The 21,414-nt window shown below is 48.3% G+C and overlaps 1 protein-coding gene across 2 annotated transcripts in view; it reads left to right on the plus strand.

Moving 5' to 3' along the window:
- The window catches only part of LOC143788198 (alcohol dehydrogenase 1-like), an 87,043-nt gene that overhangs the window by 9,514 nt on the left and 56,115 nt on the right, over positions 1-21,414 (plus strand). The gene's annotated exons all lie outside the window — the stretch shown is intronic.

The following is a 21,414-nucleotide window of genomic DNA, read 5'->3' on the forward strand; positions in this document are numbered from 1 at the left end:
CATCATTTAATCAAGTTGTGAGGGAACACCAGAAACAGACACAACAGTTGTGGGGTACTTTCCGTAAGCACAGCAGGGAAGGACTACAACACATAGCGCTAGGGGGAAGGCACAGATTTCCTCCTGTGAAGAGAACTCTGGAAGTGCCATTGGACCGGCCGGACTTGCGCAGCCTGGTGAGCCGTATTCTGGATTGAGGACTCAGAGATCTTCAGTAAAGAGGTAAAGAGACTGCAACCTGGTGTCCTCGTTATTTATCGCGACCTGCACCCCACAACTGCACCGTTACAACACCTATTATTTCACCGGACGTCCCCCACTGACAGACAGGGCCACGGACCGGGTCTAGCCACCGTGACAACCCCAGGACTGAGACCTAGAGGCCCGGCTCCGGGTACCCCTAGGCCCTGCGGCGGTGTGGGGGCGCTCCAACTTGGCGTCACGAACAGGATCTACTTAAGCCTGAAGAATCAGGTTATGTGTGCCTTGGAACTGTGATTTATCGTGCTTGGACTGTGCTTTATTACAAGGACTGTGTGTTGCCACTTGCCGCCAGAAGTTCCCGCCAAAACCGCCACCATTACAGCGCTAAGGAGAGCGCAGGAGAAGAAGAAGGGCGTGGAAGTGGGCGTGAACAAGCTGAAGAGCGCGAAAGACAATGGCCGCCCAGTCTAAATATCTCGGCCCCTTGAGGACGTGTCCGTCAGCAGCCGAGATCCGCCTCCTGATCCTTAATGGTGGGCAGAGACAACGAAAACGAAACCGCCCACGAAGAAGAGAGCGGGAAAAGGACCAGGAAGAAGAAGCGAGCAACATGGAGGACGCCATGGCCAGCCGCCCGGAGCCGGAGCGTAGGGTCGGAGCCGAGGACTCCCCCAGCTACCCGGAGAGGCACCGCAGCCAGACCTCCACAGTTGGCGCTGACCTCCTGCAGACCGGAGCGGACGAGCTGATCCACCAACCCCGGCGGATGCAGCTGAGCACTGAGGCCGGGTGGAAGAAGACCATCATCGGGAGCCTCGCCAGACGTCTGTCGGCAGCCTCATCTGGTCCGGAGCAAGAAAGAAGTTCCAGCGCTCCGAAGCCAGAAAGCAAGGCCCTGCCGGAAAGCGAGGTGCTGCAAGCAGAGATGACAACGTCGCAGCACAAGGCCCTGCAACCAGCGTTCCAGACCCCAGCGCAGACGGAGCAGACCGGCACCGGAGGGACCGCATCTGAAGCAGGTATGAAGGACGACCCTGCCCTGATGACTGACACCACTCCCGTGACTGCTGGTGCCACAGCTGCTGACTCCGTTCCAGTGACTGATCTTGCAGCATCCGCTGCCTCTGCTGCCGCAAATGCCCCTACTCAAGCTGCGCAGACCTCCTTCGCTGTGCATGACCTAACCGTACATGAGAGACGGATTAACGGCGTTTGTCCAGCACTGGGTGCAACCCTGGACTTCACCCTTCCCGGGCCAAGAAGGGTTAAGTGCCAGGTGCAGCCCTGGAAGCCGTCCAACTAAGCCTCGGAAACCTGAAACTGTAAATAGTTAACTGTTTATTTCCTTGCTATTTTGCTGCTAAAACCCGTCCTGGGTTAACTCTTAAAGGGATCCCTTTGTTTACCCGGGATCCCTATTGCTTTTTATTTTTGCTTTCACTTTCATTTTTGCTTTTTTGTTCCACAATGTTATAAAAACTGTTGAATCATGAACGGTGCATGATACAAACTTCCTGTATATAGTTTGCACCTTCTTAAAGGCGCTTCCTACTGGTCTTACTTGGAAAGAGACTCTTTGCGAAGATACCATACCGGAACCTTTGCTGAGTAAGAACTGGTAGCTTGAGAAGAAATGCTACCTCATAGAGACTTGGTCCCTTCTTAAAGGGGATGTTCAATTGTTGCACTTAAACGGTGATATTGCTTTAAGACAGGTAGCAATAATGTTTGATGAAAGAAAGTGATGATAATGTGTACATGAGAAAGTTATATGTATCCAACCAGTTAATTGTGAAGAAATGATGATGATGTTTCTCGGAAGAAAAGGAATGATTGATAATGTTGATAGAAAGTGGGGATAGAAGGTAAACCCTGAGTCCTCCATAGTAAGTTGGTTATTGTAAAGAAAGAGTTAATAATGTGTTACAGAGGACAGAAAGTGAACCCGTAGGGGTTAGGTAGTGAGTCCTCCTAGGAGCTATACGTAGATGGCTCAGTGCTTCTAAAACTGAAAGTAATGTTATGATCTGTACTGTGTATAGAAGTTGAAAAGGCAGTAGGCCCTGGCTGAACGGGGCGGTCCTGTAACCGAAAGGAGAGGCAGTAGGTCTGGTGCCGATAGGACAGGCGGTCCTGCAGATTTAAAGAAGGGGAATGAAAAAGTTAACTTACCTTATAATGTGATTATAGGAAGGTCTTTGGTGGATACAGAGTGTATGTCCTTAAAGGCAATGTTAAAGTATTGTTCAGCAATTTTTGCACTTAGTAGAATACCCGGTTGGGTAACAGGAGTTATTTATAGCCTGTAATTTATAATGTTTAATGTTTAACCATGTTTTGTAACGTTCAAGTGTCCTCACCTCCCATAAAGGGAAGCTTGTTCAAGTATACGTATTGTTATTTGCACTCAACAAAAATTGTATGTCTTTTTGCTAAACTTGTATTGTTGTTTTCTTCCCAGTCCCGGAGTACTGTGTTTAACCAGGGGGGAGTGCAGCGCCCCAGAGTCCTGGTCGTTGCAGTACTGTGGCTCCGCCACTATGGGGAGCTATGGTGCGTCCGATGGCACTGAAGGAGTTCATCTGATCAGGTATCACAGACACCAATACATTTCACAGCCGGGCCTCCGGGGGGAGCTAAGGGTGCTATTCATTAGGCCACTCCCCACCATAGTGGGTAAACTGGGGGTCAGGCAGGAAGTTAGATCAGAAGCTGACTGGGTTGGAACCAGGCAACACCTTGTGGCAGAGGGTGTTGTAGGGGAAGATGCAGTAGGGTCTCTGTCAGGGGTGGGATCCTGACAGAGGCTTGGCAACGAGAACGAACGTAACGGGACCGTGCCTGCTCCGGGTAGCGGCGGTGCCCAAGAAAGGATTAGAAGAGAGATAGATTGTGCTGAGTGAGAAACGGGATCACGCAAAGGAGAAATACCAGTAGGAGTCGTGCTGTAAGACCGAAGCAACATCCTACTGAGGCGCACTACCGGTGGCCGGAACGTCGAGGGAGTAGAATAACATTCAGCTTCAAGCAATACTCCAAACAGCGGCAGGACAGTCAGTCTCAGGCGGGCTGTCTAACTCAAATCACCTATGAAGTCTTGGGAGGCAATTGTGGGAGAGGGGCGTCTCTAGGGTCCCGGAAGAACTCCAGGCCTACCTGTCAAATGGGTGCCGTTCCTACCCGAACCTCAGGGAGGGACGGAGGATTAGCAGAACATCATTTAATCGAGTTGTGAGCGAACACCAGAAACAGACACAACAGTTGTGGGGTACTTTCCGTAAGCACAGCAGGGAAGGACTACAACACATAGCGCTAGGGGGAAGGCACAGATTTCCTCCTGTGAAGAGAACTCTGGAAGTGCCATTGGACCGGCCGGACTTGCGCAGCCTGGTGAGCCGTATTCTGGATTGAGGACTCAGAGATCTTCAGTAAAGAGACTGCAACCTGGTGTCCTTGTTATTTATCGCGACCTGCACCCCACAACTGCACCGTTACAACACCTCTTATTTCACCGGACGTCCCCCACTGACAGACAGGGCCACGGACCGGGTCTAGCCACCGTGACAACCCCAGGACTGAGACCTAGAGGCCCGGCTCCGGGTACCCCTAGGCCCTGCGGCGGTGTGGGGGCGCTCCAACTACACTGTTAACAGCTGTAGACAACAATTGGCTCATAGCTCTCCCACTTACTAGGGTAGGCCATTTCCAGCCTGTGTCCACACAGTGGACGTCCACTGCAGTAATGAAAACACTGAATCACACCACATGCAAAGCCACAATGTAGACAAGCCTATAGGTTTACAAGCTATACATGTTTATAGGGGGCTATGGAGTATCATACTGTATGGGGGGGTTGTTAGAGACCATCATACTGTGTATACGGGGGTTAAGGGTCATCATCGTAGTGTATGAGGGTCATCATACCATGTTGGTGTGGAGTTGTGAGGACCTCATAATACATGTGGGAGGGTTGTGAGGACCATCATTAGAAGGCACAATGGGGAATCATTATAGGGAAATACCGGGATATTAGTATATGAAATCATGGGGGGTGTGGGTAGGGGCTTTATATTATTATAAGACAAATAAAATCACAGCATGGTGAAGGGTGGGGTGTTCAAGTCAGAAAAAATAGTATATAGCACGTAATGGTAAACTGACTGAACAGAGAACTAGTCTGAACTGGTGCATAACCAAAAATAACTTACATAGCAAATAGATGAATGGCTGCACTCGATTGTACTAAAGCAAGGAAATGTGTGATACATGAAATGTGAATAGCATAATGGCTTGTGAAATCTATGAAAAAACACATGAGATGCTTAGCACAAAATTTGGCCAAAAAATGTGAGCCCATCCACCAACGTCAAGGTAATCTCATGAATCGGACGGGTCCCTGACCTAACTGTCTAGTGTGAACACTTTCCTCTGGCTTAATTATTATAAGGCAGTGCAAGGTCATTATTATTCTAAGAAAGCACAGGGGTGATTATTATTAACTAGATGGCAGCCCGATTCTAAAGAATCGGGAGTCTAGAATCCATATATAATTTATTTATTCAAATGTAAGAATAATACAATTAATAAATAATAGTAAGAAAGAACATAAAATGGCTGCACTCACCAGCTCTTGACAATTCTTGTTATTTAAGGTACAGTTACACAGGATCCATGAACATGCTTATGAGGGGAGTGATGAAAGACATCAGACAACAACTTTGCGTGTTGTGGCAAATGCCACAACAACGGTTCTTTGCTTAAGAACAATAATGTAAATAATAAATAATATGTATCAATAACTATGTATATTGGTATGTTCTATGACATTTTAAAATATTTCATTATTATGTGGAAAAGCTCTTAGTACCCATACTGGCGCATACTTGTGTGCCCATCAGGTATTTTCACAGTAAAATTTTCACAGGTGGGGCCCCTTGTCCTCCGATTTGGTGGGCGGGGACCCTCGGCCTCCAATTTGGTGGGCGGGGACCCTCGGCCTCCGATTTGGTGGGCGGGGACCCTCGGCCTCCAATTTGGTGGGCGGGGACCCTCGGCCTCCAATTTGGTGGGCGGGGACCCTCGGCCTCCGATTTGGTGGGCGGGGACCCTCGGCCTCCGATTTGGTGGGCGGGGCCAGGCCCCTCGGCCTCCGCTTTGGTGGGCGGGGCCGCTCGGCCTTCGATTTGGTGGGCGGGGCTCCTCGGCCTCCGATTTGGTTGGCGAAGCCCCTCGGCCTCCGATTTGGTTGGCGGGGCCCCTCGGCCTCCGATTTGGTGGGCGGGGACTCTTGGCCTCCGATTTGGTGGGCGGGGACCCTCGGCCTCCGATTTGGTGGGCGGGGACCCTCGGCCTCCGATTTGGTGGGCGGGGACCCTCGGCCTCCGATTTGGTGGGCGGGGACCCTCGGCCTCCGATTTGGTGGGAGGGGACCCTCGGCCTCCGATGTGGTGGTCGGGGCCCCTCGGCCTCCGCTTTGGTGGGCGGGGCCGCTCGGCCTTCGATTTGGTGGGCGGGGCTCCTTGGCCTCCGATTTGGTTGGCGGGGCCCCTCGGCCTCCGATTTGGTTGGCGGGGCCCCTCGGCCTCTGATTTGGTGTGTGCTCTGCCTGGGGCCACTGTGCTCTGCCTGGGGCCCCATATGCTGCCTGGGGCCCCTGTGCTCTGCCTGGGGCCCCATATGCTGCCTGGGGCCCCTGTGCTCTGCCTGGGGCCCCTGTGCTCTGCCTGGGGCCCCATGTTCTGCCTGGGGCCCCTGTGCTCTGCCTGGGGCCACTGTGCTCTGCCTGGGGCCCCATGTTCTGCCTGGGGCCACTGTGCTCTGCCTGGGGCCCCATAAGCTGCCTGGGGCCCCTGTGCTCTGCCTGGGACCACTGTGCTCTGCCTGGGGCCCCATATGCTGCCTGGGGCCCCTGTGCTCTGCCTGGGGCCACTGTGCTCTGCCTGGGGCCCCATATGCTGCCTGGGGCCCCTGTGCTCTGCCTGGGGCCCCATATGCTGCCTGGGGCCCCTGTGCTCTGCCTGGGGCCCCATATGCTGCCTAGGGCCCCTGTGCTCTGCCTGGGGCCCCTGTGCTCTGCCTGGGGCCCCGTGTTCTGCCTGGGGCCCCTGTGCTCTGCCTGGGGCCACTGTGCTCTGCCTGGGGCCCCATATGCTGCCTGGGGCCCCTGTGCTCTGCCTGGGGCCCCATATGCTGCCTGGGGCCCCTGTGCTCTGCCTGGGGCCCCATAGGCTGCCTGGGGCCCCTGTGCTCTACCTGGGACCACTGTGCTCTGCCTGGGGCCCCATATGCTGCCTGGGGCCCCTGTGCTCTGCCTGGGGCCCCTGTGCTCTGCCTGGGGCCCCATGTTCTGCCTGGGGCCACTGTGCTCTGCCTGGGGCCCCATAGGCTGCCTGGGACCCCTGTGCTCTGCCTGGGACCACTGTGCTCTGCCTGGGGCCCCATATGCTGCCTGGGGCCCCTGTGCTCTGCCTGGGGCCCCATATGCTGCCTGGTGCCCCTGTGCTCTGCCTGGGGCCCCTGTGCTCTGCCTGGGGCCCCATGTTCTGCCTGGGGCCCCTGTGCTCTGCCTGGGGCCACTGTGCTCTGCCTGGGGCCCCATATGCTGCCTGGGGCCCCTGTGCTCTGCCTGGGGCCCCATATGCTGCCTGGGGCCCCTGTGCTCTGCCTGAGGCCCCTGTGCTCTGCCTGGGGCCCCATATGCTGCCTGGGGCCCCTGTGCTCTGCCTGGGGCCCCTGTGCTCTGCCTGGGGCCCCATGTTCTTCCTGGGGTCCCTGTGCTCTGCCTGGGGCCACTGTGCTCTGCCTGGGGCCCCATATGCTGCCTGGGGCCCCTGTGCTCTGCCTGGGGCCCCATATGCTGCCTGGGGCCCCTGTGCTCTGCCTGGGGCTACTGTGCTCTGCCTGGGGCCCCATAGGCTGCCTGGGGCCCCTGTGCTCTGCTTGGGGCCCCATATGCTGCCTGGGGCCCCTGTGCTCTGCCTGGGGCCACTGTGCTCTGCCTGGGGCCCCATATGCTGCCTGGGGCCCCTGTGCTCTGCCTGGGTGTAGGACACTGGTGACGTCACTTATCTCCGGACATTAGCTCCGGACAATAGCTCCGGACAATAGCTCCGGACAAAGCCACGGAAGTTGGCACAAATTGCAGGAAGTAGTATTCTAGGCAATTATATATTAGATGGAAGCTCAGGGGGAATTATTACTATGAGGAAGTACTCTATAAGGGCACACAGGGGCATTATTACTATGTAGGGCACTGGTTACAGCATTACATAGTTTGTGTAGAGGTGTGGGAATGTAAGGAGGGTCCTGGAAAAGCAGTAGGTCATAGAAGTCTCGGTTACATTTTGCATGGATGCGTTATGGATGCAAGAAGTGGTCATGGCTGTCTCTGCCAAATAAATGGAAAATGAATACAATCACCGAGAACATCATGGGTCAGTTACTGGTGAGTATCTATACAGTATACACATATGGTCTACAAATTACTGTTCTCAAACTGATTTTTACATTATATTGTAATTGTATTGTGGTATTATCAGTCCTAATGGTTTTGATTAGTGATCTGTTTGGCAGTATTATCACTACTGTATATACTGGTAATATTTGAGTATGACTGTCGGTATTATTTATCTATTATATTACAATACTGATGCTAAGGGCTCATACTCACTTGCGAGAAACTCGGATGAGTCTCGCATGGCAATACCCGGCACTACACCTGGCACAGAGGAGCGGAGCGTGCGGCTGCATGTATTCCTATGCGGCCGCACGCTCCGATCTGAGTGCCGGCAGCAGCGCCGGGTATTGCCATGCGAGACTCATCCAAGTTTCGCGCAAGTGAGTATGAGCCCTAGTATATACAGTACATCAGCAAAACTATATATATATATATATATATATATATATATATATACACATATATATATATATATATATATATATATATATATATATATATATATATACATATATATTATACATTTTTTTTTTTTTTTTACATGTGTTTTTGTTGTTGCAGATTTTTCCCCACTCATTAGTATGGGTGAAATCTGCAGCAAAAACGTTGAAAGAATTGACATGCTGCAGATTTTAATCTGCACAAAATCTGCAGGTCAGAAATGAGCAATGTGTGCATGAGACTTTAGGATTCTCATTCAGTATGCTGGCATCAGGAAACCCTTCAGATTTTCTCACAAATCTGCGCAGAAAAAAAGCATGACAAATATGCAACATGTGCACAAGCGTTAACCCCTTCAAGTCGCGGCCCTTTTTCGTTTTTGCGTTTTCGTTTTTCACTCCCCTCCTTCACAGAGCCATAACTCTTTTATTTTTCTGTCAATATGGCCATGTGAGGGCTTATTTTTTGCGGGACGAGTTGTACTTTTGAACGACACCATTGGTTTTACCATGTCTTTTACTAGAAAACGGGAAAAAAATTCCATGTGCAGTGAAATTGCAAAAAAGTGCAATCCCACACTTGTTTTTTGTTTGGCTTTTTTGCTAGGTTCACTAAATGCTAAAACTGATCTGCCATTGTGATTCTCTAGGTAATTACGAGTTCATAGACACCTAATATGTCTAGGTTATTTTTTATCCAAGTGGTGAAAAAAAATTCAAAACTTTGCTTAAAAAAAAAAAAAAAAAAAGTGCCATTTTCCGATACTCTTAGTGTCTCCATTTTTCATGATCTGGGGTCGGTTGAGGGCTTATTTTTTGCGTGCCGAGCTGACGTTTTTAATAATATCACTTTTGTGCAGATACGTTCTTTGATCGCCCGTTATTGCATTTTAATGCAATGTCGCGGCGACCAAAAAACGTAATTCTGGCGTTTTGAATTTTTTTCTCGCTACGCTGTTTAGCGATCAGGTTAATGCTTTTTTTTTATTGATAGATCGGGCGATTCTGAACGCGGCGATGCCAAATACGTGTAGGTTTGATTTTTTTTCTCATTGTTTTATTTAGAATGGGGCGAAAGGGGGGTGATTTAAACTTTTATGTTTTTAACCCCTTTCTGACATCTGACGTACTATCCCGTCGAGGTGGGGTGGGCCCGTATGACCACCGACGGGATAGTACGTCATACGCGATCGGCCGCGCTCACGGGGGGAGCGCGGCCGATCGCGGCCGGGTGCCAGCTGCATATCGCAGCTGACATCCGGCACTATGTGCCAGGAGCGGTCACGGACCGCCCCCGGCACATTAACCCCCGGCACACCGCGATCAAACATGATCGCGGTGTACCGGCGGTATAGGGAAGCATCGCGCAGGGAGGGGGCTCCCTGCGGGCTTCCCTGAGACCCCTGCAGCAACGCGATGCTCTGAGGGTCTCCTACCTCCCTCCTCGCCGCAGGTCCCGGATCCAAGATGGCCGCGGCATCCGGGTCCTGCAGGGAGGGAGGTGGCTTACCGAGTGCCTGCTCAGAGCAGGCGCTGGTAAGCCTGCAGCCCTGCACAGCAGATCGCCGATCTGACAGAGTGCTGTGCACACTGTCAGATCACCGATCTGTAATGTCCCCCCCTGGGACAAAGTAAAAAAGTTTAAAAAAAATTGTTCCACATGTGTAAAAAAATAAATAAAAAATAAATTCCTAAATAAAGAAAAAAATATATATATTATTCCCATAAATACATTTCTTTATCTAAATAAAAAAAAACAAACAATAAAAGTACACATATTTAGTATCGCCGCGTCCGTAACGACCCAACCTATAAAACTGTCCCACTAGTTAACCCCTTCAGTAAACACCGTGAGAAAAAAAAAAAAACGAGGCAAAAAACAACGCTTTATTACCATACCGCCGAACAAAAAGTGGAATAACACGCGATCAAAAAGACAGATATAAATAACCATGGTACCGCTGAAAACGTCATCTTGTCCTGCAAAAAACGAGCCACCATACAGCATCATCAGCAAAAAAATAAAAAAGTTATAGTCCTGAGAATAAAGCGATACCAAAATAATTATTTTTTCTATAAAATAGCTTTTAAAAGCGCCAAAACATAAAAAAATGATATAAATGAGGTATCGCTGTAATCGTACTGACCCGACGAATAAAACTGCTTTATCAATTTTACCAAACGCGGAACGGTATAAACGCCTCCCCCAAAAGAAATTCATGAATAGCTGGTTTTTGATCATTCTGCCTCACAAAAATCGGAATAAAAAGCGATCAAAAAATGTCATGTGCCCGAAAATGTTACCAATAAAAACGACAACTCGTTCCACAAAAAACAAGACCTCACATGACTCTGTGGACTCAAATATGGAAAAATTATAGCTTTCAAAATGTGGTAACGCAAAAAATATTTTTTGCAATAAAAAGCGTCTTTCAGTGTGTGACGGCTACCAATCATAAAAATCCGCTAAATAACCCGCTATAAAAGTAAATCAAACCCCCCTTCATCACCCCTTTAGTTAGGGAAAAATAAAAAAATAAAAAAAATGTATTTATTTCCATTTTCCCATTAGGGCTAGGGTTAGGGCTAGGGTTATTGCTAGGGTTAGGGCTAGGGTTAGGGTTATTGCTAGGGTTAGGGCTAGGGTTAGGGTTATTGCTAGGGCTAGGGTTAGGGTTATTGCTAGGGTTAGGGCTAGGGTTAGGGTTATTGCTAGGGTTAGGGCTAGCGTTAAGGCTACAGTTAGGGTTGGGGCTAAAGTTAGGGTTAGGGTTTGGATTACATTTACGGTTGGGAATAGGGTTGGGATGAGGGTTAGGGGTGTGGTTAGGGTTACCGTTTGGATTAGGGTAAAGGGTGTGTCTGGATTAGGGTTTCAGTTATAATTGGGGGGTTTCCACTGTTTAGGCACATCAGGGGCTCTCCAAACGGGACATGGCATCCGATCTCAATTCCAGACAATTCTGCGTTGAAAAAGTAAAACAGTGCTCCTTCCCTTCAGAGCTCTCCCGTGCACCCAAACGGGTTTACCCCAACATGTGGGGTATCGGCGTACTCAGGACAAATTGGACAACATCTTTTGTGGTCCAATTTCTCTTGTTACCCTTGGGAAAATACAAAACTGGGGGCTAAAAAATAAGTTTTGTGGGAAAAAAAGATTTTTCATTTTCACGGCTCTGCGTTGTAAACTGTAGTGAAACACTTGGGGGTTCAAAGTTTTCACAACACATCTAGATAAGTTCCTTGGGGGGTCTAATTTCCAATATGGGGTCACTTGTGGGGAGTTTCTACTGTTTAGGTACATCAGGGGCTCTGCAAATGCAACGTGACGCCTGCAGACCAATCCATCTAAGTCTGCATTCCAAACGGCGCTCCTTCCCTTCCGAGCTCTGCCATGCACCCAAACAGTGGTTTACCCCCACATATGGGGTATCAGCGTACACAGGACAAATTGGACAACAACTTTTGGGGTCCAATTTATCCTGTTACTGCAGCGCCCCAGAGTCCTGGTCTTTGCAGTACTGTTGCTCCGCCACTATGGGGGGCTATGGTACGTCTGATGGCACTGAAGGGATTCATCTGACCAGGTATCACATACACCAATACATTTCACTACAGTCTGGCCTCCAGGGGGAGATAAGGGTACTATTCATTAGGCCACTCCTCACAATCTGGTAAAACTGGGGGTTAGGCAGGAAGTTAGACAGAAAGCTGACTGGGTTGGAACCAGGCAACACCTTGTGGCAGAGGGTGTTGTGGGGGAAGATTCGGTAGGGTCCCTGTCAGGGGTGGGATCCTGACAGAGGCCTGGCAACTAGGAAGAACGTTACAGGACCGTGCCTGCATGATATTGTGGCGGTGCCCCAAGAAAGGATAAGAAGCGAGATCTATTGTGCTGAGTGAGAAACGAGATCAAAGCAAGAAGGAGAAATTCCAGTAGGAGTCGTGCTGTAAGACCGAGGCAACATCCTACTGAGGCGCAATTTACCGGTGGCCGGAAGGCCGAGGAAGTATAGAACTCCAAGCCATACTTCAAACCAACGGCAGGACAGTCAGTTACAGGCAGGCTGTCTCACATACATCACCTACGAAGACATAGGGGGCACACTAGGAGAGGGGCGACTCTAGGGTCCCGGAAGAGCTCCGAGCCTACCCGTCATACGGGTGCGTCCTAACCAGACCATCAGGGAGGGACGGAGGAGAAGAACATCATCCGATCGAGTTGTGAGGGAACACGAGAAACAGACACAACAGTTGTGGGGTACTATCCCGTAAGCCCAGCAGGGGAGGACCACAACACACAAGCGCTAGCAGGTAGATACTGATTTCCACCTGCAAAGGGAATTCTGGAGGTGCCATTGGACCGGCCGGACTTGCGCAGCCTGGTTAACCGTATTCTGGATTGAGGACTTTGAGATCTTCAGTAAAGAGGTAAAGAGACTGCACCCCTGTGTCCTTGTGATTGATTGCGACTGGCACTTCACCGCACCATAACATCATCTCATACCTCTATCTATTATTGGGCGCCCCACGGCAGGGTCACGGACCGGGCCTAGCCACCGTGACAACCCCAGAGAAGAGACACAGAGGCCCGGCTCCGGGTACCCCTCGGCCCTGCGGCGGTGGGGGCGCTGCATTACCCTTGTGAAAATACAAAACTGGGGGCTAAAAAATCATTTTATCAATTTTTATTTTCACGGCTCTGCGTTATAAACTGTAGTGAAACACTTGGGGGTTCAAAGTTCTCACAACACATCTAGATAAGTTCCTTGGGAGGTCTAGTTTCCAATTTGGGGTCACTTGTGGGGGGTTTCTACTGTTTGGGTACATCAGGGTCTCTGCAAATGCAACGTGACGCCTGCAGACCAATCCATTTAAGTCTGCATTCCAAATGGCGCTCCTTCCCTTCCGAGCTCTGTCATGCACCCAAACAGTGCTTCCCCCCCCACATATGGGGTATCAGCGTACTCAGGACAAATTGGACAACAACAAGTTTTGGGGTCCAATTTATTATGTTACCCTTGTAAAAATACAAAGCTGGGGGCTAAAAATCATTTCTGTGAAAAAAAGAGGAATTTTTCTGCGTTATAAACTGTAGTGAAACACTTGGGGGTTCAAAGCTCTCAAAACACATCTAGATAAGTTCCTTAGGGGGTCTACTTTCCAAAATGGTGTCACTTGTGGGGGGTTTTAATGTTTAGGCACATCAGGGGCTCTCCAAACGCAACATGGTGTCCCATCTTAATTCCAGTCAATTTTGCATTGAAAAGTAAAATAGCGCTCCTTCCCTTCTGAGCTCTGCTATGCACCCAAACAGTGGTTTACCCCCACATATGGGGTATCGTCGTACTCGGGACAAATTGCACAACAACTTTTGTGGTCGATTTTCTTTTCTTACCCTTGGGAAAATAAAAAAATTGGGGCGAAAAGATCATTTTTGTGAAAAAATATGATTTTTTATTTTTATGGCTCTGCATTATAAACTTCTGTGAAGCACTTGTTGGGTCAAAGTGCTCAACACACATCTAGATAAGTTCCTTAAGGGGTCTACTTTTCAAAATGGTGTCACTTGTGGGGGGTTTCAATGTTTAGGCACATCAGGGGCTCTCCAAACGCAACATGGCGTCCCATGTCATTTCCAGTCAATTTTGCATTGAAAAGTCAAATGGCGCTCCTTTCCTTCCGAGCTCTGCCATGCGCCCAAACAGTGGTTTACCCCCACATATGGGGTATTAGCGTACTCAGGACAAATTGTACAACAACTTTTGGCGTCCATTTTCTCCTGTTACCCTTGGTAAAATAAATCAAATTGGAGCTGAAATAAATTTTGTGTAAATAAAAATGAACATTTAACTTTTTTTCAAACATTCCAAAAATTCCTGTGAAACACCTGAAGGGTTAATAAATTTCTTGAATGTGGTTTTGAGCACCTTGAGGGGTGCCGTTTTTAGAATGGTGTCACACTTGGGTATTTTCTGTCATATAGATCCCTCAAAATGACTTCAAATGAGATGTGGTCCCTGAAAAAAAATGGTGTTGTAAAAATGAGAAATTGCTGGTCAAATTTTAACCCTTATAACTCAATAACAAAAAAAAAATTTGGTTCCAAAATTGTGCTGATGTAAAGTAGACATGTGGGAAATGTTACTTATTAAGTATTTTGCGTGACATATGTCTGTGATTTAAGGGCATAAAAATTCAAAGTTGGAAAATTGCAAAATTTTCAAAATTTTCGCCAAATATCCATTTTTTTAACAAATAAACGCAAGATATATCGAAGAAATTTTACCACTATCATGAAGTACAATATGTCACGAGAAAACAATGTCAGAATCGCCAAGATCCGTTGAAGCGTTCCAGAGTTATAACCTCATAAAGGGACAGTGGTCAGAATTGTAAAAATTGGCCCGGTCATTAACGTGCAAACCACCCTTGGGGGTGAAGGGGTTAAATTTTTTTCATATTTTTAAAAACATTTTTTTTTACCTGTGCCATGCTTCAATAGCCTCCATGGGAGGCTAGAAGCTGGCACAACTCAATTGGCTCTGCTACATATCAGCGATCATCAGATCGCTGATATGTAGCTGAAATGCAGGCGTGCTGTGAGCGCCGACCACAGGGGGGCGCTCACAGCAGGCCGGCATCAGTAACCATAGAGGTCTCAAGGACCTCTATGGTTACTGTCCTGACACATCGCCGACCCCCGATCATGTGACAGGGGTCGGGGATGACGTCATTTCCGGCCGCCCGGCCGGAAGCTTTAGTTAAATGCCGCTGTCTGCGTTTGACAGCGGCATTTAATAGGTTAATAGCGGCGAGTGAATCGCAATTTCACCCGCCGCTATTGCACGCACATGTCAGCTGTACAAAACAGCTGACATGTCGTGACATTGATCTGGGCTTACCGCCGGAGCCCACATCAAAGGGGGAGACACGGCATGCGCAGTACATGAACGGCGCATGTCGTGAAAGGGTTAAAGGGACTCTGTCACCTGAATTTGGAGGGAACAATTTTCAGCCATAGAGGCGGGGTTTTCGGGTGTTTGATTCACCCTTTCCTTACCCGCTAACTGCATGCTGGCTGCAATATTGGATTGAAGTTCATTCTCTGTCCTCCGTAGTACATGTCTGCATCAAGGCAATGCGGATTTGTCTGCGTTTTTGTAACCTAAATAAAGATCTATTATTTAACAAAAAAGAATTGTGATGTCATTTTTGTCCAACCTCTTATTTTACATACTCCATTGAATAATAATGTTTACACACAGACTGACAGATATAGACAGATAGATAGATAGATAGATAATACCAAGGCCGATGTTTAGGAATGAACCTAATAAAATGGTGCATAAATAGTTAAATAAAGACACACACACAAAATCTGTACGCAATATCAAAAGGGAAAAAAAATGGTGTGGGCTCCCTTTCAATTTTTTTGCGCCTGAGAGGGGAAGCCGACTGCTGGGGGGGCCGATGTTTGTAGCCTGGGAAGGGGTTAATACCCATGGAGCTTCTCAGGCTATGAATAGTAGCCTGCAGCTGTATATTTAGCCTTTACTGGCTTTTAAAATAGAGGACCCCCAAAAAATGACGTGGGGTCCCCTGTCATGAATCCCCAATGGCTAGGGATAGCACAGGACAAGCAAAGTATAACAAATATCGGACGAGCTCTAGGGTGATGGAACCTGGGCTGACCGCTGCCCTACGCCTGACAAACGCAACTAGAGATAGCCAGGGAGCGTTCCTACGTTGGTTCTAGACGCCACGCACCAGCCTAAGAGCTAACTAGAACTGCAGAGAAAACAAGACCTCACTTGCCTCCAGAGGAATTAACCCCAAAGGTATAGTTGCCCCCCACATGTATTGACGGTGAAATGAGAGGAAGGCACACACATAGAGATGATGTATATAGCTTTAGCAAATAGAGGCCCGCTAAAAACTAGAAAGCAGAATGATACAAAAGGGGACTGAGCGGTCAGCAAAAAACCCTAATCAAAAAAACCATCCTGAGATTACAAGAACCCATGTGCCAACTCATGGCACATGGGGAGAACCTCAGTCCACTAGAGCAACCAGCTAGCATAGAGACATTCTAAGCAAGCTGGACCAAAAACCAAACAACTGAAAATCAGCACTTAGCTTATCCTGAAAGATCTGGGAGCAGATAGGCAGGAACCAAACAGAGCACATCTGAACACATTGATAGCCGGCAAGGGAAATGACAGAAAGGCCAGGTAAAATAGGAAACACCCAGCCTCTGATAGACAGGTGGAAACCAAAGGCCGCAACCCACCAAAGTCACCCAGTACCAGCAGTAACCACCAGAGGGAGCCCACCAACAGAATCCACAACAGTACCCCCCCCTTGAGGAGGGGTCACCGAACCCTCACGAGAACCCCCAGGGCGATCAGGGTGAGCTCTATGGAAGGCGCGGACCAAATCAGTCGCGTGAACATCGGAGGCGACCACTCAGGAATTATCCTCCTGACCATAACCCTTCCACTTAACCAAATACTGGAGTTTGCGTCTGGAAACACGAGAATCCAAGATCTTTTCAACAACATACTCCAATTCTCCCTCCACCAGCACCGGAGCAGGAGGCTCGACCGAAGGAACAACGGGCACCTCATACCTCCGCAACAACGACCGATGGAACACATTATGAATAGCAAACGATGCTGGGAGATCCAAACGAAAAGATACAGGGTTAAGAATCTCCGAGATCCTATAAGGACCGATGAACCGAGGCTTGAACTTAGGAGAAGAGACCTTCATAGGGACAAAACGAGAAGACAACCACACCAAGTCCCCAACAAGAAGTCGGGGACCCACGCGGCGACGGCGATTAGCAAACTGCTGAGTCTTCTCCTGAGATAACTTCAAATTGTCCACCACCTGATTCCAAATCTGATGTAGCCTGTCCACCACCATGTCCACTCCAGGACAATCCGAAGATTCCCCCTGACCAGAGGAAAAACGAGGATGAAACCCCGAATTACAAAAAAAAGGAGAGACCAACGTGGCAGAATTAGCCCGATTATTAAGAGCAAATTCGGCCAGTAGCAAAAAAGCAACCCAGTCATCCTGATCAGCAGAAACAAAACACCTCAAATAAGTTTCCAAGGTCTGATTAGTTCGTTCCGTCTGGCCATTCGTCTGAGGATGGAATGCAGACGAGAAAGACAAATCAATGCCCATCTTGGCACAAAACGTCCGCCAAAATCTAGACACAAACTGGGATCCCCTGTCAGAAACGATATTCTCCGGAATCCCATGCAAACGAACCACGTTCTGAAAAAACAAAGGAACCAACTCAGAGGAGGAGGGTAACTTAGGCAAGGGCACCAAATGAACCATCTTAGAAAAGCGGTCACACACAACCCAGATAACGGACATTTTCTGTGAAACCGGGAGATCAGAAATAAAATCCATGGAAATGTGCGTCCAAGGCCTCTTCGGGATGGGCAAAGATAACAACAACCCACTAGCCCATGAACAGCAAGGCTTAGCTCGAGCACACACTTCACAAGACTGCACAAAGGTACGCACATCCCTAGACAAGGAAGGCCACCAAAAAGACCTGGCCACCAAATCTCTTGTACCAAATATTCCAGGATGACCAGCCAACACAGAAGAATGGACCTCGGAGATGACTCTACTGGTCCAATCATCCGGAACAAACAGTCTTTCTGGTGGACAACGATCCGGTTTATCCACCTGAAACTCCTGCAATGCGCGTCGCAAGTCTGGGGATACGGCAGACAATATTACCCCATCCCTAAGGATACCAGCAGGCCCAGTGTCTCCAGGAGAATCAGGCACAAAACTCCTGGAAAGAGCATCTGCCTTCACATTCTTTGAACCTGGCAGGTATGAAACCACGAAATTGAAACGAGAAAAAAATAATGACCAACGAGCCTGTCTAGGATTCAAACGCCTGGCAGACTCAAGGTAAATGAGATTCTTGTGATCAGTCAAGACCACCACGCGATGTTTAGCACCCTCAAGCCAATGACGCCACTCCTCAAATGCCCACTTCATGGCCAAAAGCTCCCGATTACCCACATCATAATTGCGCTCGGCGGGCGAGAATTTTCTAGAGAAGAAAGCACATGGCTTCGTCACCGAGCCATTAGAACTTCTCTGTGACAAAACCGCCCCTGCTCCAATCTCGGAAGCATCAACCTCCACCTGAAAAGGAAGTGAAACATCTGGTTGACACAACACAGGAGCAGAAGAAAACCGGCGCTTAAGTTCCCGAAAGGCCTCCACGGCCGCCGGAGACCAGTCAGCAACATCAGCACCCTTTTTAGTCAAATCAGTCAAAGGTTTAACAATACTGGAAAAATTAGCAATGAACCGACGATAAAAATTAGCAAACCCCAAGAACTTCTGAAGGCTCTTAACAGATGTAGGTTGTGTCCAGTCACAAATAGCCTGAACCTTAACGGGATCCATCTCAATAGTAGAAGGAGAAAAAATGTACCCCAAAAAAGAAATCTTCTGGACTCCGAAGAGACACTTTGAGCCCTTCACAAACAGAGAATTGGCCCGCAAAACCTGAAACACCTTCCTGACCTGTAGAACATGAGACTCCCAGTCATCAGAAAACACCAAAATATCATCCAAATACACAATCATAAATCCAGATATTCACGGAAAATATTGTGCATAAAGGACTGAAAGACTGACGGAGCATTGGAGAGTCCAAAAGGCATTACCAAATACTCAAAATGGCCCTCAGGCGTATTAAATGCGGTTTTCCACTCATCACCCTGTTTTATCCGCACCAGATTATACGCACCACGAAGATCTATTTTAGTGAACCACCTAGCCCCCTTAATGCGAGCAAACAAATCAGTAAATAATGGCAATGGATACTGGTATTTGACTGTAATCTTATTCAGAAGACGATAATCTATACAAGGCCTCAGGGAACCATCTTTTTTTGCCTATAATTTTGCCGTTCACTTCTGGACTGAATTCTATCACATTGCATAGTCTCAGGTGCCTGTTCAGAAGACACCGCCAACTGGTGCACGGGTTTGCGCTCCCGTAAACGCCGATCAATCTGAATGGCCATAGCCATAGACTCATTCAGACCTGTAGGCGCAGGGAACCCCACCATAACATCCTTAATGGCCTCAGAAAGACCATTTCTGAAGTTTGCAGCCAGGGCGCACTCATTCCACTGAGTAAGCACCGACCATTTCCGAAATTTCTGACAATATATTTCCGCTTCATCATGCCCCTGAGAGAGGGCTAATAAAGCCTTTTCAGCCTGAATCTCTAGGTTAGGTTCCTCATAGAGCAATCCCAATGCCAGAAAAAACGCATCCACACTGAGCAACGCAGGATCCCCTGGTGCCAATGCAAATGCCCAATTCTGAGGGTCGCCCCGTAGGAACGATATAACAATCTTGACCTGTTGAGCAGGGTCTCCAGAGGAGCGAGATTTCAAAGAGAGAAACAATTTACAATTGTTCCTGAAATTCAGGAAGGCAGATCTATCTCCAGAAAAAAACTCTGGAATAGGAATTCTAGGTTCAGACATGGGAGTGTGAACAACGAAATCCTGTATGTTTTGAACCTTTGCCGCGAGATTACTCAGGCTGGAAGCCAAACTCTGGACATCCATGATAAACAGCTAAGATCAGAGCCATTCAAGGGTTAAGAGGAGGTAAGAAGCAGCTAGACAGCAATTAAGGGCTAGGCAGCAAAACTCTGAAGGAAAAAAAAAAATAAAAAATTTTCCTTGAACACTTCTTTTCCTCCTGCTTCAGCCCAAACAATTAACACTTTGTGGTCCGGCTATACTGTCATGAATCCCCAATGGCTAGGGATAGCACAGGACAAGCAAAGTATAACAAATATCGGACGAGCTCTAGGGTGATGGAACCTGGGCTGACCGCTGCCCTACGCCTGACAAACGCAACTAGAGATAGCCAGGGAGCGTTCCTACGTTGGTTCTAGACGCCACGCACCAGCCTAAGAGCTAACTAGTACTGCAGAGAAAACAAGACCTCACTTGCCTCCAGAGGAATTAACCCCAAAGGTATAGTTGCCCCCCACATGTATTGACGGTGAAATGAGAGGAAGGCACACACATAGAGATGATGTATATAGCTTTAGCAAATAGAGGCCCGCTAAAAACTAGAAAGCAGAATGATACAAAAGGGGACTGAGCGGTCAGCAAAAAACCCTAATCAAAAAAACCATCCTGAGATTACAAGAACCCATGTGCCAACTCATGGCACATGGGGAGAACCTCAGTCCACTAGAGCAACCAGCTAGCATAGAGACATTCTAAGCAAGCTGGACCAAAAACCAAACAACTGAAAATCAGCACTTAGCTTATCCTGAAAGATCTGGGAGCAGGTAGGCAGGAACCAAACAGAGCACATCTGAACACATTGATAGCCGGCAAGGGAAATGACAGAAAGGCCAGGTAAAATAGGAAACACCCAGCCTCTGATAGACAGGTGGAAACCAAAGGCCGCAACCCACCAAAGTCACCCAGTACCAGCAGTAACCACCAGAGGGAGCCCACCAACAGAATCCACAACAGTCCCCCTATAATTAATAGACAGAAAATGCTATGCAGACAGCTGCAGGCTGATATTCATAGCCTACAGAGGGGCCATGGATATTGCCCCTCCCGGCTCCAAGTACCAGCCCCCAGCCATCCCAGAAATAGCGCTCTTAGCCTCTCTTTTCCCACTGCCCTGTAGCGGCGGCATATGGAGTAGTAAGGGGTTAATGTCATCTTTGATTGTAAGGTGACATTAAGCCCGGTTAGTAATGGAGAGGTGTTAATAAGATACATATCCATTTCTAAACCTATAGTAGTGAAATAGTTAAATAAAAACACAGCCAGAAAAAAGTATTTTAATATTCTTAATTTCACCATACTTACAACCATGCCTAACTCCCCGAAGCCATCGATCACCTGCAAAAAATAATAAACCAACAGTATAGTCCCTGGTCCGACGCAGTCCAATTAATAACAAGTGTCCCACAACGATCTCCCCTATAGAGCTGTCACATCAGGAGATGTGACAGCTTTATAGGCCTCCAGTGACACACTGACAGGAGACAATGGCTTCTGCAGTGTTATCACTGAGGGTTCAATGGCCTCTAACTTTATGACACTGCTGCTTGTGAATTTTCCCACGCAGCAGTACTGCAAGTGACAGTATGAACTATACTGTACTTACAGCGGTGGAGGAATACAGTGCGGAAGGATACCTTCTATCATTGCATCCCAGAGCCCCTGGAGAGTGGTCGCATCTACCGATGTGACAGTTCTCCACG

The sequence above is a fragment of the Ranitomeya variabilis genome, chromosome 1 (genome assembly GCF_051348905.1).
Source record: "Ranitomeya variabilis isolate aRanVar5 chromosome 1, aRanVar5.hap1, whole genome shotgun sequence".
NCBI lineage: Eukaryota > Metazoa > Chordata > Amphibia > Anura > Dendrobatidae > Ranitomeya > Ranitomeya variabilis.